Below are 20,953 nucleotides of genomic sequence, written 5' to 3'. Positions count from 1 at the left end.
CATCTGTTTATTCCATTCCTACTTTGTACCCGAGATCGCAAATCGAAAGTGACTTGCCTATATCACTTAACGGGCTAGTTGTAAAGCTTGTTGCTAGAACACTGATGGTGAGAGTCCTACTCACTGAGGGACACACAGGAGCTGTTTGGAATCATTTTTGCACCATTTTTACCAAACTCATTCAATTTCAGTCGCCATCTTTTTTGAAAGCCAACTTGTGGTAACCGACTCACCACAGCTGGCCAGAGCCCACCGTGCAGGAGGCGGAGAACTATGCAGCAGTTTGCAAGTAAACCTGAATGTCGGATTCATTAACCACTTAATTAACACAGTCAGCTTACTTCTTGAAAACAATGGCAGAAAATAATACACACACACATGCACAATACAGTATTGTCTGTAAGAACAAAACAAAAGAAGCAGCCTGAGTATCCATCCATGGAGCAATACCCAATGTCATTAAATAAAATAAGGTCAATCTAGAAAGATATGCATGCTATCTAGGTAGGGGAAAAGCCAGTTGCAACAGCCTATGTCTGTTCTTTTTATTAAAAAAAAAAGTTTATGTGTAGAGAGATATTTTGCTTTGTAAGCACAGGAGAATTCTGGAAAGATACTCACCAAAATGTCAACAGTGTGCAGTAAATTAATTTTTGGAATATCAACTTGTATTTGTCCTCTGTATGTTTTGTCATTTTCTTCCTTGTTAGCAAATGGTCAGGCCTTGTTGTGGTCTCTTGACACAAGGGAGATGATTGTCACAGGACCAGAAGCCTAAGTGCTCTGCGAGACACTTCTGATCCTGGAACAAAATTGTACAAAATATAAACCCATTGAGGAGATTGCACTTGGTGTCCTGGAAAAGCGGAAGAGAGAAAGGGGAGGCCTTTGAAACGGAAATGAAATGGAAGTGGGTGAGTCCTGGAGCCCTCCCTGGAGGAGGAAGCCTTCAGATGGACTGGCCTGGGGACCTGGGAATGCTAAAGCCTCACCGAAGATCTTCCTGGCTTCAGAAGAGGTAGCAGGCGAGTCAAGACAGAGAGAGGTCTTGTGGTCTGAGACTATGGACACCTCAGCAGTAACTAGCAGAGACTGAATCCAAAGGCTTACAGGGCTCTTCCCAGGACTTGGTGCTACATAAAACCCTGGCTCCCTGCTGGCCCTCAGGGTGACAAGAGTGTCTGAGATTGGATTCTTAACAACCTTACAGGATGAGGAGAGTGGCTGGAGGCTCAGAATTGGATTTATGTAAAATAAATAAAACACTATTTCTCATACATTTGAGTTTGTAAAAAAATAAATAAATAAAAGATTTATGTTCTCTACAAGTAATAAGACTGGAGATTCAGAAGAGAGAACGTCACTTGTTACATCATGTAATTTTCAATTATTAGGATTATGGTTAATTATAATTTTTCTTTCTCCCCCCTCCCACCCCCAGTATTTTTACAGTAAATGTGTGTGGGATTTTTTTTTTAATAAATTCATCATTTAATAAGTCTGAATTCATTTTCATCACATGGTATTGTACATGGTCATCTGTTAACATAGATTTCTTTTGAACAGATCTTAGTTTTAAAAGTCATAGATGAAGTAAATCCTGTATAAACTGGTGGATAATTAGTTCCTTTATTTTGACTTATAAGCCTCAACTGCACCACAGAATAAAGAATGTAGACCAGAGAAAGCATAATCGGTCACTCATATGCTCGTATGGAACAATATTGTTTCTATAATTTGGAGCTTCCAGAATGGACAAGTTCAGGACAGATGCGACTGTAAAAAGATTACTTAATGAATAGACTGTATGGAAATTGTACAAAATGTTCTTAATTTTAACCATTAACAACTTAAACTACACTATGTTACTAATTGCTATTCATACTCAAAACCCTGGTTTTGAATCCTCCAAAAGGCGGCTTGGGCATACAACCATATCACCTTGTACTTGGGGTAGTGTACATACATGTTTCACCAGAAACTTAGGCTTTAGGAAAGAGTCACAAACACTCAAAATAACGACTTTAATTGTCATTTTAAGTATATGGTAGAGGAAAGTGTGCTTTCATTAAATATACATTATACCAGTGATGCTGGCAAAGTTGAAAGTTACTCCTAACATTGATACCTATAAAAACCAGTTTGTACATGACAAGACAATGAAAGAAATAAGCAATTTCTTTGAAACAAATTCTTAAAATTAAAAAATATATATATATATATATTCACAGTGATTTGTATCAACTGTATGCATTGTATGAGAATAACATGTACAGATTGAGCACCTAGAACTTGGAGCACTTACATTATTGTGGGGTTGTAGTGAATATTAAAAAAAAAAAGGTCCATTGTACACTTATCCCTTAGACAGGATGAACTGTCCTGTACAGCTTTCACACCATCATTATAATTGTTTGCAAATGAAAGAGAGAATTAAAAAACAAAATATTTTTCCTTGGAAGTGAAGTCTTTTATTTGCAGTTATATTTAGCAGATCCACTCATTAACTCAAAAATGGAAGTGAAGGCGCCACAAACAGACTATCTGAGCAAGCTGACCAATACACACTACAGTTATAAAAATGGTTACATACTGTATGTTACAAGTCCGGACTAGGCAATGTCAAAATGACATCTATTTCTTTGTTTGCTTTGTGAGCCTACCCCTGGGAGGTGTTATGGGTCTTATGTTCAGCTCCTTTTTCTCTGCAGGCTTTAAAATCTGAAAAGAGCACATTGTCGTTTCATCCACGGTCATCATGATGCCTGCATTGTCGAATGCTCCACAATAAGTGGGAGGCAGAAAACAATGACCAACTGCCTCTTTGCAGAAAATTCATATCCATCTGCAACCACCTGGTGGGCTCTACATAGAAGATCCAAATCACACTTAGGAGAAATTTTGCAACCACTTGTGCATCAAATGTGAAAGGCATGCCTCCGGCATTTTCACCCCAGCCGAAGACATCCTTATCGGAGTCAGACCACAAAGAGGACCTTGATCTGATACCTCAGTTGGTCACATATTTCGAGGAATGTTCTCCATAGATTGAAAATCTGGTGATAAACCTCCAGCACAACAAAATACTTTCTCATCCATGATGGCTGCTCTCCGCAGACAGTAAAGGCAGCCTTGTGAAAGTTTACCATAACTAATGTTATATCTTCTTTTACATTCATTATAAAATCGATAAATTTGATTGATATTGGCATATTTGTGATCTTGGGATATTTCACTTTGCCTGCCAGTAAAAGGCAGCCAGTCTTCGGTGACTGCCTCCTCCTGCCCACACGGTCCCCAGGAAAACAGGTAGTTGCTTTCTGGTGGGACACAACCCTACTCAAAAAGTCAAAGCAAATCACAGCATTGTCCTTGGACATCACCACACATTTTGAGTGGTGCTTCCCATTCTAGTACAATATAGGCTGACTGAGAAAGATTTCCTGGGATTTTAAGCACAGTCTTCTGATTTCATTCTTCTGTAGCTGGGCATTCTCACTAGGCTTAGACCCTCTCCTGCAGCCATTGGATGATGCTGTCAATGTTGAGTTTATCCATATCCGTCATCACCTTCCCACCTAACAGCGCCAGCAGTTTGGGCCTGGGACCCTATTCCTTTCCCACGCCAGGAGAACAGGAAACGATTGTGGTGGGGCAGTGGTGGCAGGGGCGGTGGTGGTGGCAGGGGCAGTGGTGGTGGCAGGGAATCGTCCCCAACTTCCCTGCACCCTGCTTCCTCCTTCTCTGCCCACTGGAACCACAGCAAACCTGTTTTTAATGCTTATTGCCATCCTACCTTCTTAGTCTGGTGACAACTTTTCCACAAGACAGAGTCAGTTACGTAAGGGGCATGGGTCTTGTTTGTTTGTTTAAACATCGCTGAGAAGATCCATTTACTCTCATGGATTGTGACACTCGCAGAAACAGGGATGCTCACTCCTCTGGATCCTGAATTTCTGTTTCCCCTGGCCTTGCTCTACTCTCTCAGAAAGGAACCTTCCTTCTACCGTCTCTTCTCCCACCTCCTGACTCAAGAATCCCCTCGGTGTTTGTCCAGTTGTAAATTTACCTTCACATTCATTTACTCTCCAGGTTTCCTTGATGAGACTCTAAAATTTCTTTGGAGATCTTCCCTCTTAGGAAAAGAAAATGCCTCTATGGGCGAGTAGGAAGGAGAAAGGATATGTTGATGGTTGGGGACAGCTGCAGACAGTCTGACGTGCACTCTGCCATTAGAGTGTGACACAAACGATGACTCTTTTTTCTGTAAAATGCAATAATATCATCTCAGCCCCCTGCATGGAAGGAGAAGGAAGAGGCTCTTGTCTACACATCATTTCTTAGGTCCCCCAGTCCATCCAGTCTTAGAACCCACTGTTCACCAAGACACAGCCTCTCAACTATCAGGTTCGCTCTACTTCTTCTTGGTCACTTTCTCTCAAACAGATGTTATGTACACATCTGTATTAGTCAGGGTTCTCCAGAGAAACAGAACCAATAGGAGATTTTATACATATAACATATATACATGTATAATGTATATAATATAATATATAAAATATGTACATGTATTTATTTTACATAATAATAATATATTTATGTTTATATAAATGCATATATCAGAGAGATTTATTCTGAGGAATTGGTTCATGCAGTTGTCCTCTAAAATTTGTAAGGCAAACCTGAAGGCTATAAATTCAAATAAAACTTGTTGCAGTAGTCTTGAGTCTAAAATCCACATCTAAAAAAAACCTCACGGCAATATCTAGACTGGTATTTGGTTGAACAACTGGGCATCATAGCCTGGCCAAGTTGACAGATAAAATGAAGCCTCTACTATTTTATTATTTTATGTATTTAAATTGTATTTCCTCAGTATGATTTTAAGCTATTGGAGAGCAGAAAACAGAATGACATCATGAGTTTAGGCAGAGATTAACCTATTGAAAGTCCTCATATAGTAACTAGAATCTCAAATAATGAATCTCAGAATTTCAATTTTGAATCTTGGAATTTCAGATACGTTATCTATGACTTAACCATTCAGGGATAGATGTGGGTTTCTCATTCTTTCTGCTACAGCAGGGGTCGGGAACCTATGACTCGCGAGCCAGATGTGGCTCTTTTGATGGCTGCATCTGGCTCACAGACAAATCTTTAAAAATAATAATAATAACATTAAAAATATAAACATTCTCATGTATTACAATCCATCCATTTCCTACCGCTCATGTTCATGGTTGCAGGTGGCTGGAGCCAATCATAGCTGTCCTCCGGGACAACACCAAATTTTTATTGGATAATGTGTAACGTACACGGGTCGTTGTATGGTTCTCACAGAATTACATGTTAAAATATGTGGCATTCATGGCTCTCTCAGCCAAAAAGTTCCCCAACCCCTGTGCTACAGCTTTCCAGATGCTTGCTGTGGAAATAGGATTTCCAATGGAGTTCAGTTCAACAAAATGAAAAGAAACAACTCTTATTTAAACCCCGAATTAACAACTGTCATAAAGGATCATTGGGGATAGATTGTTGAAAGTTGTGATTAAATGAAATTCATAATCATCTAAAAACTTTTTTAAGTCATTCAAGTCATGACAGAAAGCACACAGGGCCAGCTGGTGAACTGATCAACAGTAGGTCAAACATTAATTAGTTCTCTTTCCATCCTTCACCTTCCAACCTTCCAACAAACACACACACACACACAAACACATGTTGATCTGACCAAATGTTTATCAGAATTAACACAAGGTTAACCAACTAATTTGAAGTTAAGTCTGTGGTCTTACTCTTAGAATCTTCATGGAAGTTACTGGGGATCTGAGTCAGAGAAAAAAAGGCCACCAAAAGAGAAAGCAGAAGGACACACATGTCTGCTCACAGCGTCATTTCCGCTAGCCCCCAGAGCTAACCACAATTAACAACAGCAGTACTTAGGAAGGACCCCTAGGTTCTGGCCAGGCAACTCAGTTGGTTAGAGTGGCTTCCAGATATGCCAAGGTTGAGGTTCAATTCCTGGTCAGGGCACATACAAGAATCAATCAACAAATGCATCAGTAAGTGGAACAACAAACTAATCATTTTCTCTCTCTCTCTCTCTCTCTCTCTCAATCTCTCTCTCTCTTTCTCTCTCAGCTTCTCTTTCTAAAATCAGTTTTTTAAAAAGTTTTCCTAGTGCAGTTGACAGTGATTGAAGACAAAACCCCATTTATAGAATGTCCTGGCTTTTCTTATTCTGCCTAAACCTGTCATCTCCCAGAAGGAAGGTATAGAGAATTTTAATATTTAATATAAAACACATATAAGTAGTACTTCATCTGCCTGTATCATGTTCTTAGAAGCATACTTAGAATTTTAGGCTGTTCCAACTACTATACATCTTGCCAGATTTTAGTCATTGAGTGAGTTGTGTTTAAACATCTGTTGACTGCAGATGTTAAGCAGTGTGAAATATTCTTGGAAGATGCCAAAATGCAATTAAAATCATAATATTTTTCTTAGTAACACATCATGCTACATCCATGGAAATTCAGAAAGGTAAAATGCATTGAACACAAAGTGGTAATAATTCTCTAAAAATCGTCCTTGGCTTGTGGCAAGAGAGAATTCACTTTTAACTAAATTATAGTAAATTACCAACATCAATTGGCTCAGCCCTTGAAGAAAGCCACTTTTTAAAAAATTTTTAAACAAGGTGATGGTCAGGTAAGTAAAGTAAATTGCAAGGAAGGGCATCTTTGGCCTCAAGAGATCAAGATAACTGGATAACCAATTACTTTTGACTGGGCCACTGAACCAGTCAAATTTTCTGTCCTGTTGAATGTCAAAATGGGGGTGTCTGATTTATACCTGGGCTTGGGATTTCAAAGGTGTGTGGAGCAGCCTGGACATGCCTCAACCCAGGTGATGGGCTCCACCCCAAACAGTGGAAGAAACACATCTGCAACGTGACCAGAGAGGTTCCTTCGTCTGTACTTCCTAGAACTTGAAGCTGCCTTGTTTTTGTTGCTGGTGGAGAAGTAGGAGCAGTATTGCAGTTTCCAGAGGGAGGAGGGAGCTATCCTTTATTGTGAATTAAGCAGCGTCAAGAGACCCCACGGCTCAAAACAGCTCTTCCTCTCCTTTCTGAAATGTTACTGTCTGACCTTTTCTTTAGATTTAAAATCTTGAAAGTGCCTTAATGTTCCTGAGTAGAACAATAAAGCCATGAGTAGTCCATGTTTCTCTTTAATTTTATTATTTTTCCATTTCCATTTCAGGTCTAATTTTATCTGCTTCCTAAAAATAGTTCATAGTTTCACAAGGGTTGAGCCTACACAGGTAATTGGATCAAACATCTTAATTTGTTGACTAAATCAGTCCAAAAATCAGTCAAAATTGTTGTTTGGAAAAAAAAGACTTTGTCAAATTGGGCAACCCTTATTTCTTAAATTCATCACAGGTTGATTGAGCATGTATTATGTGCCGAGCCCTACACTAGTTCCGGGGGCAAGAGAGGGGACAATCTTTGTTTCTGGCACTCTGTCAGTCAGATGGGGAGATAGACGCACAACCAGACCATCACTATGCAGTGTAGTAAGTGGGAAGGGAGGGAAGACCAGGGTGCTTTCGGGCACAGAGCCACAACCTACCTAATCCTGTGTATTGGTGTCTATATCCTCAAGTTTCCAATGATGTTGAAAAAGTATAATAAGGAGGTAAGGTACTAAATTAGTAGAGAATATTTATATAAAGTTCTGCTATGTTTCTGCTCCTGTTCTGGGTGTTTAGGTTGTGGATGGGTGCTGGAGAAGAGGCTAATAGAAGCTGGAAAGAAGAAATATCTTCTCAGCCATTAGCATTCATAATAAGATGGAAGAAAGTGTAGGGAATGATAAGAAATCAAGACATCTACAAATTTGTAAAGTGTAAGTATCGAGGTGTGTGGGCCCACGGTAGGTGACATGCGTGATGAGAAAGAGAAAAGAATGAGTTAGGGTAGAAAGTGTCAGGAAGGCCATTCAGGAGGAAATGGGCATGAGGTGGACACGGAGGGGCCAGCCCTATTATCACTGGTAAAAACGAAGGACCCGCGCTATCTATGCGGTAAGGGTAGCAGGGTCAGGTGTCCAGAGCTGGCAACGAGAGAAACATGTTTGTTGTTAGATGGGTGTTACAGCATGGCAGCAGGGGTTTCTCCAATAGGGGGCCAGAATAAGGGTCTGAAGTTGAGTTTTGTGCAGGTTCTTTTACTCACCCATTATCAAGGGCCATGTAATGGACTACGTCCTATGGATACAGGAGTTAACAAATTCTTTCCATTTTGAATCCTGCAATCTAGACCTAAAAAGGGACTAAAAAGATTTCTTGGACCCTTAGTGTATTGATGTCTAACACCCCCTTTCATTTCATCTTTGAGGTTGTGTCTACTGAGTAAAATTTCCCTGATTTGTTCAGCCAAAATAATTTATAATGACAATGACAGTAGCTAACATTATTAAGTCCCTTCAAGGCCAGGATTGTACTAAACACTTTGCATGTCTTATTCACAATAATAGTTAACATTTTGCCTGATTTGTGGTGGCGCAGTGGATAAAGCATAGACCTGGAACGCTGAGGTCATCGGTTGGAAACCCTGTATTTATCTGGTCAAGACACATATGGGAGTTGAGGTTTCCTGCTCCTCCCCCCATTCTCTCTCTCTCTCTCTCTCTCTCTCTCTCTTTCTCTCTCCTCTTTAAAATGAAAAAATAAAAAATAGTTAACATTTTAATGTACTTTAATATATCAGGTGCCATGTTATATTCTTAGCAAAGATTACATAATTTAATACTTATAACCAACCTTAGAAATACGTATTATGATCACCTCTATTGTTTATATGAGAAAACTGAGGCGTGGCAGGGTTTAATACCCAAAGGCATCCTTACCTTTTGGAAAGACAAGGAGGATGCTTAGAGAGTGGGCTAACCAGCAGTATGCCTCCTGAGGCAATGGAACATTGTAGCACACCACACCACTTACAAAGTATGCTTGCCAAAACGCATTGCACACAGTCTAGTTAGATCTTTTTAGATTTAACTTTTAGTTTATTGAAAATAGAGGGTTGAAGAATCAAAATAAATAACACTATAAAAAGTACACAGAAAAATTTAGAATTTGGGAGTGTAGGGAATAGAGGACAGCTGACCTGCTTTCTTCAATATTTTAATTGTAAATATAATATAACAAAATAATGTAATATAATATAATATATAAATAATAAAACTTGGGTTGGATTGAGTTAATTTAATATGTGGGTCTTGCTTGGTTCCTATTTTGAGCAAACCAGTTTTAAAAAAACATTTTTTAATAAGAAGAAAAATGTGAATGTGGATTGGTTTCTGGAGGATACCAAGGAAATATTACTTATTTTCTTGGATGGAACTAGAGCACTGAAGCTTTGGAAGGAAATGCTAATATCTTTGGCAATATGAAGAAGTGAATTAAGAAGAAATGACATAAAATCTGGGATTTGCTTTAAAATATTATCAATAATAACTACACCAGAAAAAGATAAATGATTCAACAATAGCAAATGTCTGCGAATCATTGAAGCTGGGTGATGATATGGAGAATTGTTGTATTCATCTCTGAACTATTCTATGTGTTTTGAAATTTTTTAAAATAAAAATTTATTTTTAAGAATGCATGACCTAAATAATCAACCAGGCAAAATATGGATCCTCATGTACCACCAAGCCGACATCTTTGCCCATAGCAGGTGCTCAATAAGCAGTTATTGTTATTAGAAAATGGAACACAGGTACAGCAAGTGGGACATGGCTCTGTGCTCTCAAACCTGCACTCACAGCAGTATGGTCCAGATAGGAAACCTCTCTTCTCTTCCAGAATGCTTCAAGTTATTTTATTTTATTATTTGTTTATAAAATAGTCTCCTCTTTTCTCTGCCTTCAAGGCTGCCCTGGATGTTAACTTTGATCAAAATTCACATAAAATGTTAACTGTAGGCCTTTGCAGTGTGGTTCACCTTGTACGCCTGTCTTGCTGCATTATGGAAAGGTCAGAATGCAGGATGGAACTCTGGCCTTGTCTTTGAAGACAGCAAGCAGCAGCTACAATGTGTACATGGCCATGATGACATCAGTGCTTTAAGGAGATTAACATCCAGCTCTTCTGCGCAGCTCCTCTCCAAATCTGTCTTTCCCAATGGCATTTCTCTTGTGCTAGGGTAACAACACCCCAAAGTTGTGACTGCAGAGAAATGGGGGCTACCACAGGCAGAAAGGCACCTCTTAGGCTAGTGTACCATTTTGAACATGCCCAGGCCATTTTTGCATATAAATCTGCAGGGGATAATACAAATGATGTCAATGGATATTCTTCCAGAAACTGATTTATTAGATCCAATATGAAATTGCTGATACTTTCTAAGGGGGAAACAAGACAGAAGCTCTGTATACAGCCTGTTTATAGTGAGATATTTGTTTCTCAGCTCCCAAAGCTGGTGATTGAACTCCCAGAAATGAACTGGCACCGGTTCCAATGAATGAAATGACTATGAATCATTTCATTCTTGAAAATTAAACAAAGATGTGACTTAGCAGGTGATGTGTTGGGTGGATGCACAATATTTCCACAAACAGTCAGGCACAATACGTGCTTATATTATTGGTATGTTCAGAACTCTTTACACATTCCTGCACCTGAGTCTTATGAGAGAAGAAGTTGAGCATATCTGTTTAACCATGCTTAACAAATTACTTTTGTGAAAGTCGATCTTTCAGCGTTTCAGATGAGGCCATCTATAATTTTTACAGCACAGAATGTCCCATGTAGCCAGGGCATCTTGTTAGAAACAAGTTTCTGTTTTTACATAGTTTCTTCAGCTACTTGAGAAATTGAGGGAGGGAGTACCAGAATCAACAGTCACTTCCTGACTCTTGTTTTACAATCTAGAATCCTGTTTATCTATCACTTTCAAAAAATAAAGCTGTACTGTGAAATAGAAGCCAATAGCCAATCATCACTATTTAAATTTAAATTAATTAAAATTAAATACAATTTAAAATTCAGTTTCTCAGTTGCATGAGTCACATCTCTAGTACTCAAGAACCACACGTGGCTAGTGATACCATGTTGAACAGCCAAGATTTAGAATATTTCCATTCTTGCAAAGAGAGTGAGATCATTGACATTGTTCCTATTTCCCCATTTTTTAAAAAAGTAAAATGAAAAACATTTATTTCTATAGCCCTCATGAAAAATAATATTGTCGTATCAATGAGAAAAAAGCCAAAATTAGTTTCTCCAAAATTCATCCTGAAATTTTGTTGACTTAGTTTAAGTAGTATTTGATTTTGACTAAATAAATCTTAAAATAGTGAAAAGGAGTGACCAAATTGAAAGAATTTTAAAGTCCACTTGAATGATAAAATGGATTCTTGATATTTGATTAAAAATAGCCTTTCATGGAGCAGCAAGATGGCGATGGAGTAGGCAGACATACCAACTTCCAGCTCCCAGAACCAAAGTGGATTACAACTTAATTTTAAGAACCATCATCTGGAAAAACCAACTTTGGACTAAACTAAGAGTACTCTTTAACCTAGGAACACCGAAGAAGCCACACGAGACTGGTAGGAAAAGTGGAAAAGTGGAGAAGGCTGCCCAACTCCTGGGTGCCAACAGCAGCCTGGAGGGACACGTGTGGGGGGAAGTGAGTTTAGCAGAGAGGGGAGGGTCTTGGGCCCCAGGACCAAGGTCCCAGGACCAAAGCCCCAGCCTGCAGCCCCAGAGACCAGAAGAGGCATATGGACAGCATTTAGCTGTAAAACAAGCCAGGATACTGTCTGTGAGAAAGAGAGATTTCTCAGAGCCAGGATTCTTCTTAAAGGGGCCACGCAGAAAACTTCCTTCACAACCACTCACCCAGGACTCTGGGGGACGGGGATAAATGAGACGACCAGAGTAGCAGGAAGAGAGAGTAATCTAGGAGGCACAGGGAGAAACACTTTGAGGACAGCCACCCTAACCCCTGGGCTGAGTCACCACCCAAATCTGAAGTGAATATTTCCCCTGGAACCAGCAATAACCACAAAGGGAAGCAGGACACCAGCCAAACAAGCTCTCCTGAGAAACTCAGAGCAGAGTCATTTAGAAGGAGGGAAGCTTCAGGAATACAGTATTGAGTGCTAGGGTCTGAGCTGCACCATCCCCACCCACACTGCTGAGTGTTAGCCAAAGGGCAGGCAGGGGCAGAAGGGGCACACAAAAGTAGTCTGGCCCGGCTGTGGGCTGGGTGAGTAAGAGTGGTCCCGCCTGCAATCCCATCCGCAGGGGAATGGCGAAAGCCATGCAAAAGCTGGAGAACTGGTGGAAAGCTGTGACTGAGCAGGGTTAGGGCAGCTGTGGCTGAACAGGAGATCACAGCCCCACCCAGGAGCCAGGCATGCAGCCTGGCACACAAGTGCAGCCTAGCCATCAGGGGTGAGGCGAAAGCCAGGGAACAGGCAGAGACTTGCGGCTGAGCAAGGGTGTGCAGCCCCATCCCTGGAGCCAGGTCTTTTTTTTTTTAATTTATTTATTAAATTTAATGCAGTGACATTGATAAATTAGGGTACATATGTTGAGAAAAAACATCTCTAGATTATTTTGACATTTGATTGTGCTGTATACCCCTCCCCCAAAGTTAAATTGTCTTCTGTCACCTTCTATCTGGTTTTCTTTGTGTCCCTCCCCTCCCCCAACCCCTCTCTCCTTCTTCACCCCATCCCTCCTCCCCCTACCCCCACCCTTGTTGCCATCACATTCTTGTTCATGTCTCTGAGTCTCATTTTTATGTCCTTTCTATGTATGGATTCATATAGTTCTTAGTTTTTTTTCTGATTTACTTATTTCACTCCGTATAATGTTATCAAGGTCCATCCATGTTATTGTAAATGATCTGATGTCATCATTTCTTATGGCTGAGTAGTATTCCATAGTATATATGTACCAAAGCTTTTTAATCCACTCATCCTCTGACAGACACTTGGGCTGTTTCCAGATCTTCGCTATTGTGAACAATGCTGCCACAAACATGCGGGTGCATTTCTCCTTTTGGAGCCATTCTATGGTGTCCTTGGGGCATATTCCGAAAAGTGGTATAGCTGGGTCAAAAGGCAGTTCGATTTTCAGTTTTTTGAGGAATCTCCATACTATTTTCCACAGTGGCTGCATCAGTCTGCATTCCCACCAGCAGTGCAGGAGGGTTCCCTTTTCTCCACATCCTCGCCAGCACTTATTCTGTGTTGTTTTGTTGATAAGCGCCATTCTGACTGGTGTGAGGTGATATCTCATTGTGGTTTTAATTTGCATTTCTCTAATGATTAGTGATGTTGAGCATTTTTTCATATGCCTATTGGCCATCTCTATGTCCTCTTTGGAGAAGTGTCTATTCAACTCTTTTGCCCATTTTTGGATTGGGTTGTTTGTCTTCCTGGTGTTGAGTTTTACAAGTTCTTTATAAATTTTGGTTATTTACCCCTTATCAGACATATTGTCAAATATGTTCTCCCATTGTGTAGTTTGTCTTTTTATTCTGTTCTTGTTGTCTTTAGCTGTGCAAAAGCTTTTTAGTTTGATATAGTCCCATTTGTTTATCCTGTCTTTTATTTCACTTCACCGTGGAGATAAGTCAGCAAATATATTGCTCCGAGAGATGTCCGAGAGCTTACTGCCTATGTTTTCTTCTAAGATGCTTATGGTTTCATGGCTTACATTTAAGTCTTTTATCCATTTTGAGTTTATTTTTGTGAGTGGTGTAAGCTGGTGATCTAGTTTCATTTTTTTGCAGGTAGCTGTCCAATTTTCCCAACACCATTTGTTAAAGAGGCTGTCTTTACTCCATTGTATTTCCTTACCTCTTTTGTCAAATATCAGCTGTCCATAGAACTGTGGGTTTATTTCTGGGTTCTCTGTTCTGTTCCATTGATCTATAAGCCTGTTCTTATGCCAGTACCAGGCTGTTTTAAGTACAATGGCCTTGAAGTATAACTTGATATCAGGAAGTGTGATACCTCCCACTTTATTCTTCTTTTTTAAGATTGCTGAGGCTATTCCTGTTCTCTTTTGGTTCCATATAAATTTTTGGAATATGTGATCTATATCTTTGAAGTATGTCATTGGTATTTTAATTGGTATTGCATTGAATTTATAGATTACTTTGGATAATATAGACATTTTAATGATGTTTATTCTTCCTAACCATGAGCATGGTATATGCTTCCACTTGTTTGTATCTTCCTTGATTTCTTTTATCAATGCTTTGTAATTTTCCCAGTACAAGTCTTTAGTCTCTCTTGGTTCAGTTTATTCCTAGGTACTTTATTTTTTTGGTTGTAATTGTGAAGGGGATTGTTTCCTTAATTTCTCTTTCTGACTGTTCATTGTTGGTATATAAAAATGCCTCTGGTTTCTGAGTATTGATTTTATATCCTGCCACTTTGCTGAATTCATTTATCAGGTCCAGTAGCTTTTTGACTGAGACTTTAGGGTTTTCTATATACAATATCATATCATCTGCAAATATGATAGTTTTACTTCTTCTTTTCCAACTTGAATGCCTTTTATTTCTTCTTCTTGTCTGATTGCTGTTGCTAGGACTTCCAGGACCATGTTAAATAAGAGTGGTGAAAGGGGGCACCCCTGCCTTGTTCCTGATCTTAAGGGAATTGCTTTGAATTTTTGCCCATTGAGTATGATTTTGGCTGTGGGTTTCTCATAGATGGCTTTTATCATGTTGAGATGTGTTCCCTGTATTCCCACTTTGCTGAGAGTTTTGATCATGAATGGGTGCTGGATTTTATCAAATGCTTTTTCTGCATCTATTGAAATTATCATATGGTTTTTCTCCTTATTTTTGTTTATGTGATGAATCACATTGATAGATTTGCAAATATTGTACCAGCCTTGCCTCCCCAGAATAAATCCCACTTGATCATGGTGTATGATTTTTTCATATATTGTTGGATCCGGATAATATTTCGTTGAGGATTTTAGCATCTATATTCATCAGAGATATTGGCCTATAATTTTCTTTCTTTATGTTGTCTTTGCCTGGTTTTGGAATCAAAAGTATGCTTGCCTCATAAAAGGAGCTTGGAAGTCTTCCTTCCTCTTGAATTTTTTGAAATAGTTTGAGAAGGATAGGAGTTAGTTCTTCTTTGAATATTTGGTAGAATTTTGTTGTGAAGCCATCGGGCCCCACACTTTTCTTTGTTGGGAGTTTTTTGATAACTGTTTCGATCTCATTTGTTGTAATTGGTCTGTTTAGGTTTTCTGATTCTTCCAGATTGATTTTTGGAAGATTGTATGTTTCAAGGAATTTGTCCATTTCATCTAGGTTGTCTAGTTTTTTGGCATACAGTTCTTCATAGTATTTTCTTACAATATTTTGTATTTCTGTTTTGTCAGTTGTTATTTCTCCTCTCTCATTTCTAATTTTATTTATTTGAGTCCTCTCTCTCTTTTTCTTGGTGAGTCTACTTAAAGGTTCATCAATCTTGTTTACCTTTTCAAAGAACCAGCTCCTAGTTTCGTTGATCCTCTGTATTGTTTCTATAGCCTCTATGTCATTTATCTCTGCTCTGATCTTTATTATTTCCTTCCCTCTACTACATTTGGGCTTTACTTGCTGTTCTTTTTCTAATTATTTTAGATGCAGGGATAAGTTGTTTATTTGAGCTTTTTCTAGCTTCTGAAAGTGTGCCTGTAGTGCTATGAACTTCCCTCTCAGCACTGCTTTCGCTGTGTCCCATAAATTTTGAGTTGTTCTATGCTCATTGTCATTCGTTTCTAGGAATTTTTTTATTTCTTCTTTGATCTCATTCTTAATCCATTCATTATTTAACACCCTGCTATTTAGTTTCCATGTGTTTGAGAATTTTTTAGCTTTTCTGTTGTGATTCATTTCTTGTTTCATGCCGTTGTGATCGGAGAAAGTGCTTGATATGATTTCAGTCTTCTTAAATTTGTTGAGAGCACTTTTGTGCCCTAACATGTGGTCTATCCTAGAGAATGTACCATGAGCACTTGAAAAGAATGTATATTCTGCTGCTTTAGGGTGAAAGGTTCTGAAGATATCTATTAAATCGAGTTGATCTAGTGTTTCCAATAAGTCTGCTGTTTCTTTGTTAATTTTCTTTCTTGAGGATCTATCTAGTGATGTTAGTGGGGTATTGAAGTCCCCTACTATTATAGTATTGCTGTTGATCTCGTCCTTTAAATCCATCAAAGTCTGCTTTATATATTTGGGTGCTCCTATATTAGGTGCATAGATATTTATAATAGTTATATCTTCCTGTTGGATTACTCTCTTTATCATTATGTAGTGGCCTTCTTTATCTCTTACTATATCCTTTGTTTTAAAGTCCAATTTGTCTGATATAAGTATTGCTACCCCAGCTTTTTTTTTCATTTCAGTTTGCATGAAATGTTTTTTTCCATCCTTTTACCTTCAATCTATGTGTGTCTTTTGTTCTAAGGTGTGTCTCTTGTAGACAACATATGTATGGGTCCTGTTTTCTTATCCATGCAGCTACCCTATGTCTTTTGATTGGATCACTTAATCCATTTACATTTAAGGTTATTATTGATATGTAGTTGTTTATTGCCATTTTATTCTTCAAAGGTGTATTCCTTTTTTGCTATATTCTTTTCCCACTTTGATCTGTTTACAACAGGCCCCTTAACATTTCCTGCAGCATTGGTTTGGTTGTAATGAATTCCTTGAATTGTTTTTTGTCTGGGAAGCTTTTTATTTCTCCTTTGATTTTAAATGATAGCCTTGCTGGATAAAGTAGTCTTGGTTGTAGGTTCTTGTTCTGCATTACTTTGAATATTTCTTGCCATTCCCTTCTGACCTCAAGTGTTTCTATTGAGAAGTCGGATGTCATCCTTATGGGGGCTCCTTTGTAGGTGAAACTTTTTTTTCTCTTGCAACTTTTAATATTTTCTCTTTATCGCTTAGCTTTGGTATTTTAATTATGATGTGTCTTGGTTTAGGTTTCTTTGGGTTTCTTTTTAATGGAGTCCTCTGTGCTTCTTGGACTTGTGAGAGTTTCTCTTGAATTAATTTAGGGAAGTTTTCAGCTATGATATGATTGAACAATATCTCTATTCCTTGTTCCTTTTCTTCTTCTTCAGGAACCCCTATATGCGGATGTTATTTCTCTTCATGTTGTCACAGAGCTCTCTAAGAGTTTCCTCTGACTTTTTGAGTCTCTTTTCTCTTTTCTTCTCTGCTTTCATGCCTTCATTCCAGTTGTCCTCTAACTTGCTGATTCGATCCTCTGCTCTATCTATCCTGTTTTTAATTCCTTCCATTGTGGTCTTTATTTCTGATATTGTATTTGTCATCTCTGACTGATTCTTTTTTATACTTGCTATTTCTTTATTTAGATGTTCATAGTGACCATCCATTGTTGTTCTAAGATCCCTAAGCATCCTTACAATCATTATTTTGAACTCTGCATCTGGAAGTTTGATTATTTCCATATCACTCAGCTCATCTCCTGAAGGTGTCACTTGTGGTTTCATTTGGATTGCACTTCTTTGTCTTCTCATCATCTGTTTTTGGGTGTTTTATTTGTAGAGTTGGTTGAGTCTAGGCTTGGTGTTGTCTGCCTCCAGTTTTCAGTTGTGTTATTTCTAGGTCTTCTTGGGTTGGTATCAGCTGTTATCTGTAATCCACTTTCGGATTTGGGCAGCTTTGAAGTCTTGATTTGTTTGTTTTCTTAACAGGTGATAGTCTTGTTTACTGATCTCAGCAGGGGGCTTCCTTGAAACTGTATTCAGGAATGCGATGGGTGTAACCTGAGACTCTGAAGGCCTCTTTAACCAGCTAATCTCACTGGGGGCAGGGTGTTTTCTCAGCTTCAGTAGGGAGAGGTGTATCTCAGATCTCCATGGAGACCTGAGTTACTGCTCCTCCTCCCCACTTCTTTTTTTCAGCTGTGTCTTGTTGTGCTGATTGGAGCTGGATAGTTGTCCGGAGATCTCTGATCTGGAAGCACTTCAGCTCTGTTTTGTGAAAGGTTCAGTCCCTCCCTCAGCTATGGCCGCCTCCAGCATGGATGAGTCAGCTTTTTTAGTTCGTTTGCTACATTCCTTAGCCCCTCACAGTCTGTCCCTCTCCCTGTCCTTTCCACTTGGGAGATAAGCTGGTCTTTTCAACACATCTCGCTCCCTGGTCACCAGGTAAGTGGCTGTGTGCAGTAGTTTCTGTTCTTTTCCCTATGTGAGATCCCCTCTGGGCTCTCAGCCTCACCCCCCCCCCTGTTCCTGTAAGCAGAGGAGATTCAGGCGCTCCCTACCAGGATTATTGTGGCTTCTTCTTTGCTCCTTGGTTTTTGAGAGCTATTCTTCCAGTTCAGAGTTGGTGTTTCATGCTGATTTTTCCTAAATTGATTTGTATTCCAGTTTGGTGGTGGGAGCTGGGCGTCTGTGCGTCTGCCTACTCTGCTGACATCTTCTCTCTTCTGAAGCCAGGTCTTGTGGCTCTTGGGAGCACAGCCCAACCTGCAAGGGCACAGTGAAAGCTGGGAACTGATGGAGACCCGTGGCTGAGCATAGCTGTGCAACCGTGCCTGCGGTGCCAAGGCTTATAGCCCCAGCATGGAGTGCAGCCCCACCCAAGGGGGTGGAGTGAAGGCCAAGGCCTACCAGGCTTGTAGCCCCAGGCACATGAACACAGCCCCATCCGTGGAGGAGAGGTGGAAACCACAGTGACTGCTGCAGCGGGCTAGCACCAGCAACGCCCATACCCAAATTCCTGAGGCAGCAGCAGAGGGAGTGGTGGACCTGCAGACAGACCACACTTAGGGAACACAGAGGCCACAGATATAGGACTACTGTGTCCACACATTCTTATACATAGACAGAATAGGAAGGCAGAGAAATGCAACCCAAATGAGTCAAGAGAAATCCCCAGAAAAGGTTTTGAATGAGTCAGATATAAACAAATTACCTGATGCAGAGTTTAAAATAATGATTGTTAGGATGCTCAAAGATCTTAGAACAGCAATAGATGGACATAACAAGCACCTAAATAAAGAGATAGCAAATATAAAAAAGAACATTGAAATAATAAAAAAGAATCAGTCAGAAATGACAAATACAATATCAGAAATGAAGACCACAATGGAAGGAATTAAAAGTAGGATGGATGATGCTGAGGATCGAATCAGCAAGTTAGAGGACTAAATAAATGAAGGCACAGATGTAGAGCAGCAAAAGAAAAGAGATTCAAAAAGCCTGAGGAAACTCTAAAAGAGCTGTGACAACATGAAGAGAAATAACATCCGCATCATAGGGGTTCCTGAAGAAGACGAGAAAGAACAAGGGATAGAAACCTTGTTCAATCAAATCATAGCTTAAAACTTCTCAAAATAGATGCAGGAAAAAGTCACACAAGTTAAAGAAGCACAGAGAACTCCATTAAAGAAAAAAAACCAAAAAAATCCACACCAAGACACATCATAATTAAAATACCAAAGCTAAGAGATAAAGAGAAAATATTAAAAGCTGCTAGAGAAAAAAAGACTATCACCTACAAAGAAACCCCCATAAGGATGACATTCAACTTTTAAACAGAAACACTTGGGGCCAGAAGGGAATGGTAAGAAATATTCAAAGTAGTGTAGAACAACAGCCTATAACCAAGACTACTTTATCCAGCAAGACTATCATTTAAAATTAAAGAAGAAATAAAAAGCTTCCCAGACAAAAAAACCTCCAGGAATTCATTACAACCAAACCAATGCTGCAAGAAATGTTAAGGGGCCTGTTGTAAACAGAGCAAAGGGGGGAAAGAATACAGTAAAAGAGAAAGATAGCTTTGAAGAATAAAATGGCAATAAACAACTACATATCAATAATAATTTTAAATGTAAATGGATTAAATGATCCAATCAAAAGATGTAGGGTAGCTGTGTGGATAAGAAAACAGGACACATATATATGCTGTCTATAAGAGATACATCTCAAAACAAAATATACACATAGACTAAAGGTAAAAGGATGGAAAAAATATTTCATGCAAATGGAAATGAAAAAATAGCTGGGGTAGCAATACATATATCAGACAAAATAGACTTTAAAACAAAGACTATAGTAAGAGATAAAGAAAGTCACTACATAATAATAAAAGGAGCAATCCAACAGGAAGATATAACCGTTATAAATATCTATGCACCTAATATAGGAGCACTTAAATATATAAAGCAGATTTTTTTTATTTTTTTTATATTTTTTATTAAATTTAATGCAGTGACATTGATAAATCAGGGTACATATATTGAGAGAAAATATCTCTAAATTATTTTGACATTTGATTGTGCTGTATACCCCTCCCCCAAAGTTAAATTGTCTTCTGTCACCTTCTATCTGATTTTCTTTGTGCCCCTCCCCTCCCCTAACCCCTCTCTCCTTCTTCACCCCCTCCCCCCTCCCTCAACCTCCCACCCCTGTTGCCATCACATTCTTGTTCATGTCTCTGAGTCTCAGTTTTATGTCCCTTCTATGTATGAATTCATCTTAGTTTTTTTTTTTTCTGATTTACTTATTTCACTCCGTATAATGTTGTCAAGGTCCATCCATGTTATTGTAAATAATCCGATGTCATCATTTCTTATGGCTGAGTAGTATTCCATAGTATATATATACCAAAGCTTTTTAATCCACTCGTCAGAAATAAAGCAGATTTTGATGGATATAAAGGGCGAGATCAACAGCAATACTATAATAGTAGGGGATTTCAATACCCCACTAACATCACTAGATAGATCCTCAAGAAAGAAAATTAACAAAGAAACAGCAAACTTATTGGAAACACTAGATCAACTCGATTTAATAGATATCTTCAGAACCTTTCACCCTAAAGCAGCAGAATATATTCCTTTCAAGTGCTCATGGTATATTCTCTAGG

General features: G+C 38.9%; 1 pseudogene; it reads right to left on the bottom strand.

Moving 5' to 3' along the window:
- Nucleotides 1–2,634: 2,634 nt before the first annotated feature.
- LOC136320716 (serine/threonine-protein phosphatase PP1-gamma catalytic subunit pseudogene) lies at nt 2,635–3,567 on the bottom strand (annotated as a pseudogene).
- Between the last annotated feature and the right edge of the window lie 17,386 nt (nt 3,568–20,953).

Source organism: Saccopteryx bilineata, chromosome 1, assembly GCF_036850765.1.
Source record: "Saccopteryx bilineata isolate mSacBil1 chromosome 1, mSacBil1_pri_phased_curated, whole genome shotgun sequence".
Lineage (NCBI taxonomy): Eukaryota > Metazoa > Chordata > Mammalia > Chiroptera > Emballonuridae > Saccopteryx > Saccopteryx bilineata.
The sequence above is the reverse complement of the archived record's forward strand: the minus strand, read 5'-3'. Positions and strand labels throughout refer to the sequence as shown.